The 18,447-nt window shown below is 52.3% G+C and overlaps 1 protein-coding gene and 1 long non-coding RNA gene across 2 annotated transcripts in view; one reads left to right on the top strand and one right to left on the bottom strand.

Annotated features, from left to right (window-relative positions):
* CD58 (CD58 molecule) overlaps positions 1 to 18,447 on the top strand; it is a 77,060-nt gene that overhangs the window by 46,749 nt on the left and 11,864 nt on the right. The window lies entirely within an intron of this gene.
* LOC148164491 (uncharacterized) lies at positions 2,080 to 3,792 on the bottom strand. Its single transcript, XR_015767959.1, has 3 exons — positions 3,707 to 3,792; positions 3,390 to 3,533; positions 2,080 to 2,973 (listed from the first exon to the last, which is right to left on the bottom strand). It is a non-coding gene; the product is annotated as an uncharacterized LOC148164491 (long non-coding RNA).

Consider the following 18,447-nt stretch of genomic DNA (forward strand, 5'->3'; position numbering starts at 1 on the left):
GATGCAGTCCTTTTTTTTCCTTTTCTTCTGATGGGGCCCTCCCTCACCTTCTCCCATCTGCCTCCAAGACCAGGATGACAGCTGGGCCTGGCTTCCGCCATGTTTCCTCCGTGCTCCTGCGTGTTGGCTCACATACACAATGGGGCCAGAGGGTGGAGAAGGGTGGCATATTTCTTCTTAGGAGTGGTATAATTTTATGTACAATTTCCTGCACTTCACTTTTTCTCACCAATTACTCATGGTAATCCCTATGAATCATCAGATCTAGTTCCAACTGTTCTTTTTAATGGCTGCGGAATATTTCTTCACATGTCCTAATATATTCACCGTCCCCACCTCTGAAGGACATTTGCTTTGTTTCTAGGTTTTGTTTTCCACCACAAGCAACAATTTATTATACAACCTTGTGCATATAGTCGTACATTCTGGCACAGTTGACCCTTGAACAACGTAAGGGTTGGGGCGCTGACGCCCACGCCGTCCACAATCCCTGTATAACTTTTGACTCTCCAAGAATTTTACTAAGTAGCCTACTATTGACCAGAAGCCTTGCCAATAACGTAAACAGTCAATTAACACACACTTTGTATGTCCTATGCATTATATAGTGTATTCTTACAATGAAGGGAGCCAGAGAAAAGAAAATGTTACTAAGGAAATCATAAGGAAGAGAAAATACACTTACAGTGCTGTGCTGTGTTTATGGGGAAAAATCTGCATATATGTGGACCCACACAGTCAAACCCATGTTGTTCCAGGGTCAGCTGTCCTTTTATTTCCGTGGGGTCGATTCCCAGAAGTGGAACAGATATATGTATTTTTAATTTTCATTTTTAGTAGATGTTGCCAGATTGCTTTCCAAAGATTGCTGTGCCATCCAAGAGTGATGATTAAAGTAACTTTTTCCCCGCATTCCCACCAGCAAGAGGTATCATCAGTCTTAAAATGTAGGTCATTCTGATAGAGGCAAAGAAGTATCTCATTGCTACTTAAATTTACATTCCCTGATTGCTAGAGTCTGAAAGCTTTTTATGTTTTTTTTGATCATCTGGACTTGCTCTTCTGTGAATTGCCTATTTGCATCCTTCGTAAGTTTTCCTTCCTTTTTTTAAAAAATAATTCATTGCTTCAATTAATTCTGCAGCTAGTCCAACAGCTTCCACTCCCTGTCCTGTTAGATAGGACTGAAAATGTTGTAAATGTTGATATGTTGCTATTGTAAACCATTTGAAATGAGCAGGAGAAATGAAAGCCACAAAGCGCTAGGAAATGGGTGTGGGAAAAGAGGTTAGGAAGCCATAAAGCACGAGGAAGGACGAAATAGGAAACCAGGCTTCTTGAGAAGGTAGAAATGATGTAGCCCCGTGGTGCTCGAATTGGTAGACAGCGAAAGAATACAGTGAAGGAGTCAAGACTCAAGAGGGATATACACATTCACATGAGTGTGCTCGCACACACGTGCACACATGTTCACACACACACACATCATTCACTCAACCTTTGCCACGTGCCGGTCACTGTGCTAAGTGCATTGCCTGCTGCATCTCACCCTTCACTAGAAGGTAGATGGTAGTATTATTCCCATTATACAGATGGAAAAACAGAGGCTCACAGAAGTGTAGTAACATAGTTAAGCCCGCATTGCTCATAAAGGGGTAGAACTGGGACTGGGACCTAGGTCTGCCTGCCCCAAGCCCTTAGCTGGGAGATGATTGGCCTGAGTAGTGTGGACAAAGCTGCCATCAGGGGGCTTGGGCCTAGACCAGGGCTCCAAGCTGGGCCCGAGAAGGGGTTACAGACCAAGCGGAGACAAGTTAGAAATGCTGCAGCCTAGATTGGGCGGTCGGTTTCCTGAGAAACCGGTGTGGTCAGAGGGGCCTGTGGGGGGCAGGTTTCGGCTCTGTAGATGATCGGGGGCCCTGGGCCGGCGCAAGGGGTACTGTGGGGTACAAGAGAGCACACCCCGGATGTAAGTCCCCAGTGGATGCAGTGACTCACACACCCTGATGTCATGCCACATCCTTGGCTGCAATCACGGTGAAGTGAAATTCACCACCAGTTGGAAGAAATGCATTTTTTAAAAGATTTTATTTATTTATTTGAGAGAGAGAGAGAGCCCGAGGGGGGAGGGTCAGAGGAAGAAGCAGACTCCTCGCTGAGCAGGGAGCCCGACGTGGGACTCGATCCCGGGACTCCAGGATCATGACCTGAGCCGAAGGCAGTCGCCCAACCAACTGAGCCACCCAGGCACCCCAGGAAGTGCATATTTAAGGAGCTTACTGTCTCAGTCCCTGGAGAGAATGAACAGCCTTGTTACTCCTGAGCTTCCAGGTGCTTTGCTGCTCAGCCCTCCCCACGGCTCGGCCTCTAGGTGACAAGAACCGCTGGGACAAAAGGCTGAATGGCTGGAGGAGTCATGCTAGTGAGAGCCCCCCAGGGGTGTGCAGCAGCAGGTGCAACGAACCCACGGCCCGGAGCCCCTATGCCTCCCCTCCGCCCACGAGTCAGGAAGTTCCCCACCCCTGTTCCCAGCTGCAACATCAGGGCAAAAATACTCCCCTCCTACCTCACAGGGGGTGAGCGAACTCCTTGGAAAGCACTGAGGCACAGTTTAAATAGCAACGTTTGTCATGCGTTGGGTGGTAATGCTAGAAACGCCTGGACTGACCCAAAGAAGCAGCTGCGAGATCCCCTTGTCCCAGGTCGCTGCGGAGGCTGGTTCCATTCGAGCCAGAATGAAGGGTGTTCCGAGAACAAGGGGAGGTTAAAAGTGACCTGTGAAAACAGTGGGGCTTCCGGAAGCAACCCCCAAGCTGAATCCCTTCCCGGCAGATTGCTCCACCAGGGAATCTGGGAAAAGACGATTTGGGGTTGGATCCAGCAGATGGGGGTTCAGATCTCAATTCATTCACTTAAGAGGGGAAGCCACCGTCTAGGCTTCTGTTCTCTGTCTGCAGAGTTTCGGAGCCGCGCCTGTGCATGAAAGACGAAGGTGCGTGTTTGGTGCTGGAAAAATACCGGATGGATTTCAATTCTCAGCTAACTCCATCTTGCACTTTTGTCATTCCCATCCGCAATGGGAGGATGGATGATTTGCAGGAGTCCTGCCAGGATCTGTGCTCTGTGTTCTCTTTGCGGAAACTCCTCGAACCCTGCGAGGTGTGTGCTGTGATCCTTCTTCTAGAGATGAGGCATCAGGTGCTCAGAGAGGGTGAGCTGCCTCCTCGAGGGTTTACCCTTTGAACCCTTGCCTGACATCAAAATCTGTGCCCTTTATCTGAGACAACACGCACAGTCGACTCAAATCTACATTTTTCTTGCAGATGATAAGAAAATCTCAAGGTACAAAATCCATGCGGATGAGGTCAGGCTCAAACACAATCTCATACCGTCAATGAGACCGCTGCTAAATCACCTCTTCGGTGACTCCTTTTTCTTGTCTCGCTCTGCTCGCACCCCCAGGTCCAAGTTGGAGAAGTTTCAAACCGTTAAGTGCAAGAAGCATTCAAGGCCATTCCATTCTGCCTTTCCCTCTGGAGGGGGCAGAATGAGTCAGGAACATCAAGTGCCCAGAGTCGCCCAGGAGAGGCCTGGGCTGCTGAGTGTCAGCCGTGCTCCTTCGCGAGCCCCTTCCCTCCGTGGGAAGCACAATGCCACCCTTCCCCCCTCTGTGCCCCTTTCTCAGAAGCAGGCATCTGAGACATACCATCAAGGACAGGGTTGTTTCCCTGCATTTTCCTTTGGACTAGATGACTGGTCCACTGGACTGCATTTTCTTCTTCCAGATCTAGGACCGTTGAATGAATGTTTCCATATAAGGTGGAAGTAAAAATTCCTTTTGCTAAAAATAGCGGGGAGGAAGGAAGGGTGTGGCCTGGGGAAACAGGACAATGCTTTGACCTCTACCCGCATGTTGGAGACCTCCTCCGCCCAGGCCCCTCTCCTTTTCCACTCCCCTGCCAGAGCCCTGCTGCATTCTGCGCTTCTTCTTCTTCTTTTCTTAAAAGAGTTTATTTATTTATTTGAGAGAGAAAGAGAGTGAGAAAGTACAAGTGGGGGGAGAGGCAGAGGGCCAAGCAGACGCCCGCTGAGCAGGGAGCCCGACGACACAGCCCCATCCCAGGACCCTGAGATCATGACCTGAGCTGAAATCAGATGCTCAGCCGACTTGAGCCGGCCAGGCGCCCTGCATTCCGCACGTCTACGCACCAGCCAGTTCTTCCTCCTTGGATCCCGGGCTCTCCGGCTCCGAGGGCCAGGAACCCCCTCCTAAGCCTTCCACTACGAGGGCTCACTCCGGCCCCCTCTGGCTCTCTCCTTATTCTTCTTATATTGGGTCCTTATATCCTGTACTTTCATGAAGTCTTGAGCTTTCTCTTTGTCTGAGGCCATGCTACATCGTGGTGTAAGAATTTGCTCAGAAACCTGACACATTGGGTTTAAAAACGCATCCTTCCCCTGGCTACCTGTGTGATTCTTGGCCAGCTCAGTCTCTGGTTCTGTTTCATCAGCTGCAGATGGGGAGAATAATATGTTTCCGGCAGGTCTCGCATCAGAATCAACCAAATAGTGTCCATAAAGTGTTTTGCCCATTGTAAGGGCACAGTAGATGGTCCCTTTTCTTCTAGGGATTAGCCCGGGTCTCACGCTCCTGCTACGACCACGCCTAGCGCCCCAGGGGCCCTCCTGGGTGGTGCCAAGTGGGAGATGACTTTCTGTGCCCCAGAGCTCTGTCCTGGCGCTTGCAGCCCCTGTATGTGGCGAAGTTCACCCTCCCACAGGCTGATTCTACTGCACCATCTGTGTCAGGAGCCAGACTGGGCAAGCCTCCAAAACCATCATAATTTCCAGGGCGTGATTATTCAGCACAGCCCCAAGAGGCCCACAGAAGCTCCAGAGGCAAGAATGACAGAGTGCAAAGGAAATGTGTCTTGGGAACTGGGGTCTAACTTTCGGCTGCATCCTTGGGCAAGTCTTTTAGGTTCTCACTAAATTTACTCATTTTAGATTCAACTAAAATTCCAATGAGAAATACCTCCGTTTACTCCCCCCCGCCCCCGCCGGCCACAAACAAATTCAACAAGTACAAGTTGGACATGGAGGCACTGGGGATACAGGCAAAGTCCTGCCATGAATAGCATCATGGCATCCGTCATCTGATGAGGGCACAGATGTGTTCATCAAATAAGCACAGAATTCTGCCCCTGAGGAGGGGTTCATGGTGCTGGAGTCTGACCGTGACCTGGTCAGAGAGGTCAGGGAATGCTTTTTGATGAAGCTGTGACTGAATACAGATTGAAGCACAAGGAAGCAGTCACTGGCCACCACACGGTGGAAAAGATTTCCAGGCAGAGGACGAGATCAGTTGTAAAGACCCAGTAGCTGGAGCGGACCGAGGTGTGGGAGAAACTGGAAGTCCCGTGGGAATGCTGGGTGGGGAGGATGGCTGGAGTGCTCAGAATTTGGGCTTCAGTCTCCTAAGAGCCCTGAGATAGTTTTAAAAGGAGGGGATGGATATTTCACAGGCGGGTGTTGGAAGAATGAACGAGTCTATCGGCACCTCATCTCCCCAGGCATTTCTCAGATTAACTTAACAGTCACTTAGCAAGAGCGTGAAAATTTGGAACACGGCAGAAGATGTTTTGGGATGGAGGATATTTCGACATACAAAAGGGACTGGAAAATCTGGAAAGTGAGGTGCTATCTCAGAGTTTAGGCCCAGATGCCGCGTCACAGCAGGGAGCTTGGCACTGGGCTCATGGCATCAGAAGGGGATGAAGACTGGGGTCCTGAGGAAGGAAGGGAGAGTATTCCAGTGTCTTCCACACCGGAGACCAAAGATATCTTGGCCACTTCATAATCAGGATCAAGGCTAGCCATTCCTGAATACGTTATGGGTAGAAAAAGAGAAAAACCTAGTGATTGTCTGGAGCCCTTACTGAGCCACTGCTGCCCTCTAAACCAATGGGAGGAGCCTGGTATCTGACAAGGAAAAATACGTATGTCCATAACTGAAACTCAGCTCAAGTATGTGGCTCATAAAAGACATTTTCTGTCTCTGCAACTTTTCTACTATCTCAGGGAATTACATCCAGATCTACCTGCCTGCCTGGTCACAGCGGTTAATTGCATGGGGTAAATACTTGCTGTCTGATCACAGGGAGAGTGCTTGGGGATGGTGAATCCGTTTCTGCATTATGAGTTGGGATTAATGATACCTACTCCACTGGGTTAGACGAGAGAATGCATGTACCATGTGCGGCATGATGTCTGGTCCCGTGGCAGCCGCTAATATTATGGCAATTATTCTGTATGGGGGATGTAGCTGTGAAGCTTCTCTCGGGACCGGAAAGGCAATGTAATCAACAGCACGGCAGACAGTAAGGGACAATAGGGGATGGTGGGGACTGTTTCAAACTGAGAACGCTTGCCTCTCCAAAGGGGGAAGCAGCTCCTCAGCTTCAGCCATTGGATGCTGCCCAAGAACTCAGAACAAATGTGGTCAGACCTTTTCAGAAAGGCTGGGAATCCCAGTTTATGATTTTGGTATGCAATTCAAATTAAAAAAAAAAACCCCGCAAACAAGAGCAACAAGCAAAACTAACAACATCATGGCACACGCAGAACAAGGTCCTGGAGCAAAGCCGGACTGGAGGAAGCTAAAACAAAGCTTCACAAAGGCCAGCTGTCTTCAGGAGGCAGATGTGCCCCACAGATAAGACTGAAAGCGCAGGAAGGGCCATCAAGGCAGCCCAAAGGAAGTGCCCCTGACACGGTTGGGGAAAGGGCAGCATTGTTAAACAGGCATACTGTCCCAACGTCCCTCAGGGAAGATTTCGAGGAGGACAACTCTCCTTTACCTGCCTGTACTGGGGCTCAACGACAATACCCGCGTTTTAGACTCCAGCCCAAGAAGTGAACTGGGAGCAAGAGGTGGGTGCAGGAGGTGCTCTGGGAGGCTGCAATACCACCAATGTCCACTGGGGGTCTCTCTCCTACAACTGATGGTGGGGAGGCAGGGAGCAGAAGGGCCGCCCTGCGAGGCGGCGGGTCCCAAGGCCAGTCCCAGCCCCCTCCCTCCCCCCCCTCCCCCCCCCCCCCCCCCCGCCATGGAAGGATTGCCGCGCCCTTCACGGGGATGTGACTACCTGTCAAACGTTTAAAACTTGGACTTTAAAGGGCAGCTCTCCTGCCAGCCGGGCAGTCTGTCAAAATAGTCTTTTCCTGTGTGCAGAAAGCCCCTGGAGGATCTCAGGACAATCCTGAGAGTTTCTGTTAAGGTCAGCTGGGTGGCTTCCCCTGCCCCGGGTCTCTCAGACGCTGACACCAGGGCACCTGCTGCCTCCTTCCCGCTGGAGCCGAATGAGAAGTATAATCCCAGGCTTCAGAGATTGCCCTGTTGGGAGTAGCTTTATTTGGTCAAAAATCCCCAGCTGAGAGGCCAGAGATCTGGGTTTGGGTTCTGGTTCTGCCACTTATCAGCCATATGTCCTGAGTGTCCTTGTCTGTAAAATGGGCCTAATAGCAATCTCAAAAAGTTGTTTCCAGTATTAAAAAGGAGCCCACGTGAAACATTTAAAAACGGAAAGAGGTATGAGTCATCCACATTGTTACTGGAGGGCAGGACTTGGCAAATGTGTCCTGTAAAAAGGCCACAGAGTAAGTATCTCAGGCTTTGCTGGCTTTATAGTCTCCGTTGTAGCTACTCAGTTCTGCTAGTGTAGCCGAAGGGCAGCCACACCAATTCATAAACAAACGAGCACGGCTGAGTTTCAATAAAACTTCATTTTTGCGAAAATAGGCAGGGGGCTGGATTTGGCCTATGGGCTGTACTTTGCCCACCCTTACCGCCTGTTTTTGGAAAGCTTGTGAGCTAAGAATGGTTTTTATATTTCGAAAGGGTCCCAAGAAACCAACAAAGAAGAGGTGACAGAGGCCAGACTATTCGTGGCTCACAAAGACTACAGTATTCGCCATCCGGCTGGCTCTTTCTAGAAGTTGGCTGCCCCGTGCTCTTGAGCACGTTGGGCGCGTCTTGGCCCAGGAGACAGCAGCTGGTCCCTGGGTGTGGGGTGACCTGGCTGGTCATGACGGCGCAGGCAGGAACCAGATGGCCCCTGGGGCTGTCGCGCTCATGAGGCTGCAGGACAGTGGGGACCACGTGGCTTCCCAGTTCTCTTTTCAGATGCCTATTTTGGATGGGCCCTTTGAAAGAGGATCAGAAAGCATTCCATCCGAAAAGGAACCAATAGTCAAGTGCAAAGGGCTTTCATTTCCTGAACTGTTTCTAGGGTACAAGGTGGTTCCGAACACGGGCCCTGAGTCATGGGAGAGCCCGGGACTCCCACCCACCTAGGGAGCCGGGGGCTCGGATGCAGAGACGGGAGAAGGGGCGCTGTCAGGCCAGAGACTGGCCCTGGAACCAAGACGCTTCTTCTTTGTTCTGGATTCAGTCACACAGATGAGCAGAGGCAGCTCAGAGAAACAGTCTGCATAGAAAGGGAAAGAAAACCTGACTGAGGAAAGCACCTTGTGCCCATGAAATCACGGCACACAGCCACTACGCCTCCTATGGGGAAGGCCTGGGAAGCCTGGACCCTAGGCAGGAGCTGTGTTGGTGCGTTGGGCAGGGAGAGCAGGGGACGTGGCTCCGTTGTTATGGGTCTGTTTTACTCCTCTCCCCCGCCCCCCACTTTCCTCTCACTGACCCCAAGATGCTGTTAGGTAAACAGGCTGCTTGGCCCCCACTGAATCCTCTTGTCTACCATCAGGAAACCGGTGGCTCTTCCCGGTATTGTTATGGCTCCGAGGAGCTCAGGACGGACCTGGTGCCACTCAGACCTGGGGTTGGGCAGGTGGGGAGGCTTAAGTCATTTTGACTAAGGAAAAGGTTAAGGTATAGGCAGGGAAAGATGGGGGCCCCTGGCTGGGCTCTGAGACTATTCCTGGCAGGCAGAAGCCTTAAGCCAGAGTGAACAAGAGATAAGGAAACAGACCACCTGGCCTGGGACGTTAGGGAGTATTTTTCTTTGGCAGCTACAATGTATCATAGAAAATGGCCAAACCTCAAAGAATTAAGTCATTAAGGATGTTGGCAATAGTCCGTGCTCAAACCAAGATGGCACCAGAAACTCAAGGCCACAAGCTTCCCAGTCAGTTCTCCACGAAAGATTGCCAGTAGAAGCCCTGGGTGGCAACCCATTCGGGACCCCTCTCACTCTAGAGAGCTGCTTCTTTGCTTTCTGCTCTCACCTTCACTTAATCAACTTTCACTTCACTTCACCCTGTTGTGTCCGCGAGGTTCATTCTTCAACTCCATGAGACAAGAACCCTGCGATCCTGTAACAATTTCATGGCAGCTGTCAGTCTCCCCAAAGACTGGGCCTGGAAAAAAGCCTTTTGTCTTTTTGTATTGCTTTTTCTGACCAAATATCATAGTTACTGCAGAACATTTGGAAAATATAGACATGTGTAAGAAAGAAATGTACAGAGTGATTTTAGACTGAAAAGCACCCAACTCATTCAGGAAACAATGACTTAATTGAGCACCTAGTCCCTGCCAGGTGCTGGTCTTGGTGCTGGAGATATTACAGGAACAAGCAGAGTCCCCGCCCTCTCGGAGCTTCTATTCTAGTCAATAGAGCAGGGGAAGGGGCTAGAAGCTGATGGAACAGGGTACTGTTTTTGATAGGGGGCCAGGAAACGAGGAAGCGACTCGGTGGGTATCTGGGGAAGAGTGTTTCAGGCAGAAGGGGCAGAAATGTGGCGGGAACCTGCCCGGTATGGTCAGTGGGGTGAAGGAGGCCAGCATGGCTTGGAGGCGGGTACGGAAGGAGAGGAGAAAGGGCAGCGGGCCGAGGACATGTGGGGATCTGTCAACCATGGGGAGGGCCTCAGATTATTAGTGGGTGAAACAGAAATCCCACATAGGCTCTTGAGCAGCAAAGCAACCTGACCAGCTTTAGGTTTTGAAATACTCATTCTGGACGCTGGATGGAAAGAAGACAGGGGCTGGGGCCCGGGGGGCTGGCATGGGTGGGAGCTGGGAAACAGGTTAGGCTACTGCAATCGTGCAGGGAAGAACGTTTTCCCTGACCCTCCTGGAGTCCCTGGCTGGGGCTGAAAATCAAACTCACAAAGGCAGATGGACACGAGAAAAGCACGCAGGTTTTACTGACTTTTTACAGGGGCATGAAAGCCTTCGCAGAAGAATGAGGACCCAGTGAAGCGACCAGAGCAGGAAGCTCTGATACCCTTTAGACAAAGAAACAGTACATTTGTGAAGAATTGAGAAGATAAAGGGTTTGGGCCGCAGGTAGTAAGTGGGGAAGAGGCAACAAGGTTTGTTTATACGGGCTTCTTGCCTCCAAATTCCCTGTCACTGGTACTAAGGATGTTTTCCTTCCTTTGGGTGCCTTTCACATGGGAGATTTACCTCCTGCTTTCAGGGGAACGAAAAGCGTCAAGGCGTCTTTCTTGCATCAACTGTTTCTTAAGTGCCTTTAATTAAAGTAATATGCTGAGGTGGCATATCTGGGGGCGATGTATTCTGCTCTTCTTCGATAATAATATAGATCTGGAAGTGGAGGGAGCTGCCCTGGTGGAGGCCGGAAGCCCCTCCCCTTGGGCTTCTGCTCCTCCCTCTCCGTGGTCTCTAAGGTTCCCCTCTGGAACCCCAGGGTGCCTCGGAGCACAGTTTGAAAACCACTGGACTGGAGGGTCTCTGAGGGCCCTTCTGGGTCTGCACTTCAGTGCTCTTGTGACCCTGCTTGCCAGGCTGTTTGAGGGCTGGACCTGATTCTGTGAGAACCTACCTGGTTTCCATGATCCGGGCCTCCAAAAATGCCAACTTGAAAACTGGGCAGTTTTCAGGGTCCAGAAAGGGGAGAGATTTTGAAAATGAACCTCAACTCCCACGTACAGACCATGGCCAGCCCCCTGTAAGGATGGGAAAGATGAGTAAAACAAAGTATCTGCCCCAAGGGACTCACCGGCTGGGATGGGAGAAAAGACATCACACAAATGACCAAAGAACACCGGGGTCGGGGTCTATGACTTGCCCTGACTTTCTTCCCTGTGCCCAGGGGCTGGCCTGAGGGCATCTGGAGAGATTGAGGCCACACCAGCTCCCAGAAGACTCCTCCACAGACTCTAACTCAGTTGGCCCCAGGCTCCTCAGCCACCCAACCCCATGCTTGGGTCAACTCCTGAGTGTCTCAGAACCTCTCTGCTGGGCTGAGCTCTGTGACACCTCTTAGTGCCCTGAAATATTAGCCCCAGAACAGAACCAACATGGAGGGGAGTGTTCTTTCAGAGCCCCACAGATCCCACAGAAGGAGAGCCCTTGCAGGAGAAACAAGTATGAGGTGAGGCTTGCTGAACAGGTGGGACCCTAAACCACTCCAGGACCTGAAGACAATCAGACATTTCTGGAGAAAGAGAAACACGGTGGGGGCGGGGGGGGGGGGATGGTGCCCGGGGGGAGGAGGAGAGAATGAAGCGTCTGGGAGTGAATGGTACTTTTTCTCACAATTACCGGAAAGAAAAAAAAATATCAACAAAACCAGACCAAGAGCCGCCGACTAAAAAGATTTCTCTGAGTCACACTGCTTTCCTGGAAGCTGTGAACTTTATCCTCCGGCAACCATTAATCTAATATTAAGGCCCTTAACTTTCTTAATTGTTCTCTTTCAGCATCGGCTGGTTTCATATTAACCTTCCAGGCTTTCCCATAACTCAGTTACCTGCACCTCCAGCCGGACCCGACCCAGGAGCACCTGCTGGCCCAGTGCCTCCCCCCCCACGCCCCCGCAACCGGGGCTGCAGGGCCCCGTCCCTACTCCGCTGCAGCCTGCCCCTCTTTCTGGCTTCCTGGGCCGTGAGGCAGCCTAGCAGACACAGTGTGCAGGCCGGCCTGGGGCAGCTCCTCTGTTACTGCAGACGGAGCCTGGCAGCGGGAGAACACGGCTACCGGCCGTCAGGGCTCATCAACCTCGGGGGATTGCTGTGGCTTGCTATTTGAGCTTTGTTTTCCTTCTCTCTCTCTCTTTTTTTTTCTTAAGATTTTATTTATTTATTTGACAGACACAGTGAGAGAGGGAACACAAGCAGGGGGGAGCGGGAGAGGGAGAAGCAGGCTTCCCGATGCGGGGCTCGATCCCAGGACCCTGGGATCATGACCTGAGCCAAAGGCAGATGCCCAACAACTGAGCCACCCAGGCGCCCCTTGTTTTCCTTCTCTCCTGCGAAGAACTCCTTGCAATTATTTCTTGGGGAAGGACAAAGCCTCTCACCCAGATGCTGAAGGCACACTCGGAAGCTGCCTGTGTGCCTACCTCGGATTCCTTACTGTGCCCTGCGAGGGGTGAGGGTGGCTGGAGGGCTGCCTCCCGAAGGGCCAACTCAGAGGTGCCCCTCCTGGGACCGGCCACCAGGCCCGAGCATGAGTTCTGGCCTCTCCTCAGAGCGGTGTGTCCGTGTCGGGGAGGGTCCTTGAGTCCCTTGGGTAATTGCTGAGGGCTGGGAGAGGGTCTTTGTCCCCCCCCCCCACCAGCGCCCCAGGAGAGGCCCCTGGGGCACTTTCTCTTAACCTTTACATTCACTTTTCAAACCCTTATTTCACGGAGAACGGACGCCCTGCCTCGACGAGGGGCTGCAGAGTTCAGTCGGAAGCAGAAGGGGCGAGGCCCGGTGAGAGGGCTCCCACAAGCCCCACCGCACCCACTCTGGGCAGGGGCGTGCAAGACCGTCTTCCCCACACGGCACTGCGGTGGCAAGGTCGGGGCCAAGGGGTGGTGGCAACAGCTTCTTCAAAGCCCGTCCCCGCCAGAGGCCCTTCTCCCAGCTAGTATGGACCAAAGCCAGCTCTTCTCCAGCCCTCCTGTCTGGGGGCCTCCAGGTCTGATGTCTGCTGGGGGCTTCGGCCTGGTGAGGACACCCCACCAGCACCTCCTCAGACCTCAGCGTGGGAGAAAGGCAAACGCCTCACACACCCGGCTCTTCTGACTGGGCACGTGCACCCAGACAGCCCACACCCTGTCCCCACGCCAGGGCTGCCTCTCTGCTTCGTCGTGCTTTCCAGGCACAGCGCCCTTGTCACAAGTGGACAGAGCCCTGGGCTCAGTGTTGGGGGAGCCGACCCGTCTGCCCCGGGGCCCCTGGTGTCCTCTCTGAGCAGCTCTGGCCTGCACACTGAGGGGGTTCCTTCAGACCTCCAGTGTCGAGTCCCAACCGGAGGCACCTTGACTTCTGCCCCTCTCTTACCTGAGTGGGACACCTCTGTCAGTGTGTGCCCACCTCAGGCGGACTAGAGGACAGATCCCACAGAGAGAACCTCGGGGCACCAACGCAACGTGGCCTCCTTCACCGCGTGGCCCCGTGCAGCGCTGTTTGCCGACCACCAGACACGGCAAGCGGGGTGTCCCCCAGCTCTGCACTCCCGGACTCCCGGTAGAGGGAAGGCCCCACACCCACACCTCGTTTGTGAGCTTAACCTTGGCCTAAAAGGCAGTCTGGAAGAGATCCAAGTTCTCCCAGCCCCGAGTAGGCGCCATTAGGTTGGGCAGTCATGCACAGCCCTTCACGTGAAAATACGGAAGAGGGTCTCTGGCCATGTGAACCTAAGGGGGTCACGGGCCCTGGAGGTGGACATTTCCCTGGAAACATAAACATAAACATGATTTAATAACTACAAAAATTAAACACTTCTAAATAACAAAGCACTTTTTATTCTTCTGTATTTTATACAATGGAAGCTTTAGAGTTTTTTTTCCTTTTATTAGATTGCCAAATGTTCAAAATGATATCCAGAACTGTCCAATTTGCCTGTCACTCCAGCTTACTGATCTCAAGAAGACTGAGTAGTTTTACTTTTCATTCAGTTGGACAGGCTGGGGTCTGAGCCAGGCGTCTCTTGGAGTCGGGGAGCAGCATTCACCAAGGACCTGTGGTCAGCAGAGCCCCGCCTGGGATCTGTGCGAGGCTACAACCAACCAGCCCAGACGCGCTCTCATGGGGCCTGGATAACTGTTGGGAAGATAAAGTACATGAGCCTGATAGGGAAAAAAAGTCACAAGGTGAGGAACAAAGCATGTGATTCCACTCCAAGGAATTAAGAGCAAACGCACCAGGAGTGGGAGGATTTGGGTGGCAGAAGGGATTAGCCAGGTGTGGTTAGCCCCGGATTGAGGAGGCAAACTCTACCCTGGATTTGGAGGCAGAAGAGAGAAAGTAGGGGAAGGTCTCCATATTTGGGTGGAGTGGTTGGTGGTGGGGGGGCGGGGGTAAGTGAGGAGGAAGAAGAGCAGAGGGGCCAAGTTGGCCTGCAGAAATCAGTCAGCGGTCTAAAAAGTCACACTCGGAATATTGCAACACCTCCTCCCGCCCCCACCCCATGCGTCCAGCACCCCTGCCTCTCTCGAGTGCAGGCCCGCTGCCTGGGGTGCCACAGTCATTGCCATAGCAACCAATTGTTCCCTCACAGAGTCATGACTCCAACTCCAGGTGGGGTATGAACAGAAGGCACACGGCAAACTGCTAAGCGATAGAGATCGAGTTTTCCAGCAAGTGCCCCTGCTAATAAAGAAGAGAAAACCTACACACTGGAAAATATATGGAACAGGGATGGGCAAAGGCTACTTTTTGCATGAGGCACCAGCTGTTTGCTGAAAACAACAAGAACAGTCTCACAGGTTCAATGGGAATATGCGGGCAAGGGCAGCCCCCGTCTGCCTGCCGTCTAAGGGGCAGGGCCGGGCATGCGCAATGCCAGGCTTGTGGGACAGAAAGGGGGGATGCCTGCAATGTGTCCTCTCGATCTTGCACATATTCCTGATGCTTTCCCTGGGGACAGCTGCTCTGCAGCCCCTCACAGGACCCTAGCTTTTCCTGCGTGCGTGTGAATTCTCTTAAGGACTCATCCGTGCTATTTAGGACTTAGGAGCCCAAGTACAAACCTTACTAATTAGAAAGAACTGGGGGAAAAGTGAGTCTGAGTTCCCAGGTATCTTAGGAGCAGAGCCTATTACCGCTCTGAAGGCATGACCGACGCAGTGCCTTTGTCGGGTCAGCCCGAGTCTGCTCTTCGCACTGCAGGACTGAGGGCAAGCCACTTGCCTGTCCTGGTCCCCATCTTGCAGAGGGGGGCAACTGGACTCCATGAGCTCCAGATGCAATACTTGTGCTCACCCTTGTTTTCCAGCTGTGTCTAGTGCAGAGGCGGGCTCAGAGGGACGTGACTGTAAATGTCAGGTTGATTTCATGTGCGGACTGTTTTCATCAAGCAGAATCAAGACCACGTGCTCATCTGCACTGGTTAACCGATTAACATTGGTTAACCCCATACTATGTGGCCGTCTCAGGGCCAGGCCTCCGGAATCGAGGTGAGAAGTGATGGTGCCTTGGGGAGACAAGCAGGTACATGCTCAAGCCCACGGGGTACAGGTTGGCACCCACACATGGAAAAGCCCACCCAGGCGTGGGGAAGGGTGGCTCTGGATGCCCCCGCAGAGGTTTCTCCACACCCCGGGCGTGGCGGGAGGCAGCTTTGGGGAGGAAAGCAAGCTGCACGGAGGGGCGGTGCTGGGAAGACCCCCAAATGACTGGGGAACCTCAGAGCAGCAGGAGGGGTGAAATTGGGAGCAAACATGCCATGCCAATGCTGGTGCTCTGACATCTTTGCTCTTCTCAAAGAGCTAGAAAAAAACAGACCACTCCGAGAGGAAAGGCAGTAAACTAAGGGAAAAGAAAACTGGCAGAAGCCCAGAAGAGAAGAGGATGAGATCTGGGGTTTACACAGGCGGAGGTGTCCCTAGAGGAGATTCAAGGTGTTGTTGGCGGCCAACATTACTGTTGGTGGTTAGACCATCATCACTAAGGTGCTGGGAAGGTGCGGGGCGTGGGCACCCAGACTTGGGGAAAGATGGAGGGATCAGGTAAGGCTGCCAGAAAGCCTCCTGGACACAGCAGGCAGGCAGGGTGTTCTCTCCCTCCCCACCAGCACTGGCAGATGGCCGATTGCAGGGCAATCATGCAGGGCAATAGCGGTCCCTGGAAACCCACAGAAAGATGGGGAGAACGTTCTAGACTGAGGTACAATGGTGAGTCTTGACCGGGGAGATCGAGATAGCAATCAGCTGTCTGAGAGTTCCATGCTTCTCCACTTGAAGGAATCAGAGACTCAGCCTCTCCCTAAAAATCCATCGGTTAATCCTTCAGTGCATGCTTACCAGCACCTACTTGGTATTATGTTATCCTGAGCATTCCTGGGGCTCGAGGCTTTATCCATGCCATCGAGTTACAGAGCCGTGGGCAGTTTACAGGGGCACGTGCACGTTTGTGTGAGCGGAGCTAAGCGAGGGACACAGAGTTGCAAGAAAGAGCAATCTCCTGGAATTGCCTGCTTGGGAAATCTTCACAGGGAAGTGGAATTTGGGAGGGTGTCGCAGGGCATACAGGTGGAGAGAATGAAGGGAGAGCAAAAGATGTGTCTGGGAGGCCGGGGAGAGACCAAACTTGCAGAGGCGTCCTGCCAGTAGCTGCCGCCAGAGGGCGCCTGTCTCAGAGGCCGGCTGGGCACCAGCCTGGGAAAGGGAACAATTTCTGACGTTGGCGGTGCACTTCAGGTTGGAAACCTGGGTCTGCCATTGAAAAGCTGGCGGGGCCTGGCCCAACTCCTTAACTTCCACGTGCCTAAATTTCCTCGCCTGTAGAGTGGGAAAGGGAATAATGCTGCTCTCCAAGTTGGGAGACCGGAACCAACAGTGACAATGGGCAAAACCCCCAGCACTTAGCAGGCCTCCAGGAATGCTGGTCCCTTCCCTTCCTGGCCTGTTGAGAAGGCTGCATTTGAGACTGAAGGGAGTAAATATTCCAGAAGTCCTCTGACTGCCCTTGTAGGGGTAAATACACAGACTGATCAGTGGGAAAAAAATGTTCTCTTCCAGCCTGTGGGGTGAGTTGACCATGCACACTTGTCTCCGGATGTCGGACTTCCTGAATCTTCCCCGAACAATGCCATCTCTGTCTTGGCACCGCTGGCAAGCAGTCCCATGAGAGCCAGGTTCTTGTCACATGTCCTTTCCCCGGAGTGAGTCACTAGAGAATTGGGCTGTAGTTATAACCTTCACCAGCTTGGGGAGGTGAAAGTGGATTGGAATGAACACAAACACCGTACAACTTGGTGCTTAATGTTCCTTTGCATCAGCATTTTGCCCCAGGCCTTAACCTTGCCACTCAAAAAAGTAGGGTGGCATAATGAAGGAGATAAACCGAGTGACCCCTTGTAATCCACAAACAAAGGGCTTTTCAAGCCCGAGATCCAAAGTCTTATCTACTGCAATAAAACCTAGCCAGTGACAAACTGGAGGCAGAGTGGGGGATGCTAGCGAGACTCCTTAGCCCCAACAGACAACCGGAAAAGGCTCTTGGTCCTTCCCCAAGGAAAAAGGGTGACCATTAACAGAGAAGGGGAAAATCGAAGTAACTGATGGAATGCCATATAGAATTGAAACTTTGAAATCGAATGCATGTCTTCCTTCTTTGGTTGTACAAAAAAAAATCATTTTATGATGGCAAGCATAAAAGTAAACACACAAATCTGCGAATACCTGGTATTTCCCAAAACTTGATGTAAGCTTGGGAGCGATGGCATGTTTAACCTGGGCTGGGAATGGGGACAGTCTACGTGGCACCCTCCACTCTGGCCACGTGTCCTTGGGCAGACCCCTTGCTTCTCTGGGATTGAGGTTCCTCAACTGAAAAATGAATGGTTTGTCCAGATAATTGACTGTTTCCTTTAGCACCCCTCCCCCACACAGAGGGCTTTGATTTTCATGGCTACTCCTACTTTGAGCTTAAAAAAAAGGGGGGAGGATGACATCAGTCCTTGCCAGTCCTGTGCATCACCCCTGAAGCCCCTCAAACACACGCCCAGGAGGGCAGAAGGGGCTCCTTTTTTTGTGGAAACTGTGAACCTACTTTTGTGTATTCCAACGTAGCCCAAATGTTTGCTCCCGGAGGGGTGTGAACGGTCACGCAGCTTTCCGACTGGCCGCCGGCTCACGGGTCATCCCAGGAGTCGTTCAAATTCACACCCGGTTCCCGTGGAACACTGGCTCAGCTCTGCAAGTCAGTCTAGAAAGCTCTGTGTCCCTGCCGCAGTAGGCGTTAATGCGAGCTTCTGTCAGGGGAACAAGGATGACCGAGGAAGCACGGCCCCAGCCCTGTGGGAGCTGACACTCTAGCAGGGGACGCAGAAGTGCTTGCAGACCAAGCCTAACAGAAGCACAAAGCACTGTGACAACACTTGGGAGGGTGAGAGCAATCCCAGCTTGGGAAGGCTTTCTGGAGGAGGAAGACGTGGACCTGTACAAGAGGGGCAGGACGGAGCCGGGCTCAGGCTGGAGGAGCATGCCGGTGGATGAAGTGCAGGAGTAAACACAGTGGCGA

This window comes from Eumetopias jubatus, unplaced genomic scaffold, assembly GCF_037043125.1.
Source record: "Eumetopias jubatus isolate StellerSeaLion01/CBP00866 unplaced genomic scaffold, mEumJub1_p1.0 scaffold_4, whole genome shotgun sequence".
In the NCBI taxonomy this organism is placed as follows: Eukaryota; Metazoa; Chordata; class Mammalia; order Carnivora; family Otariidae; genus Eumetopias; species Eumetopias jubatus.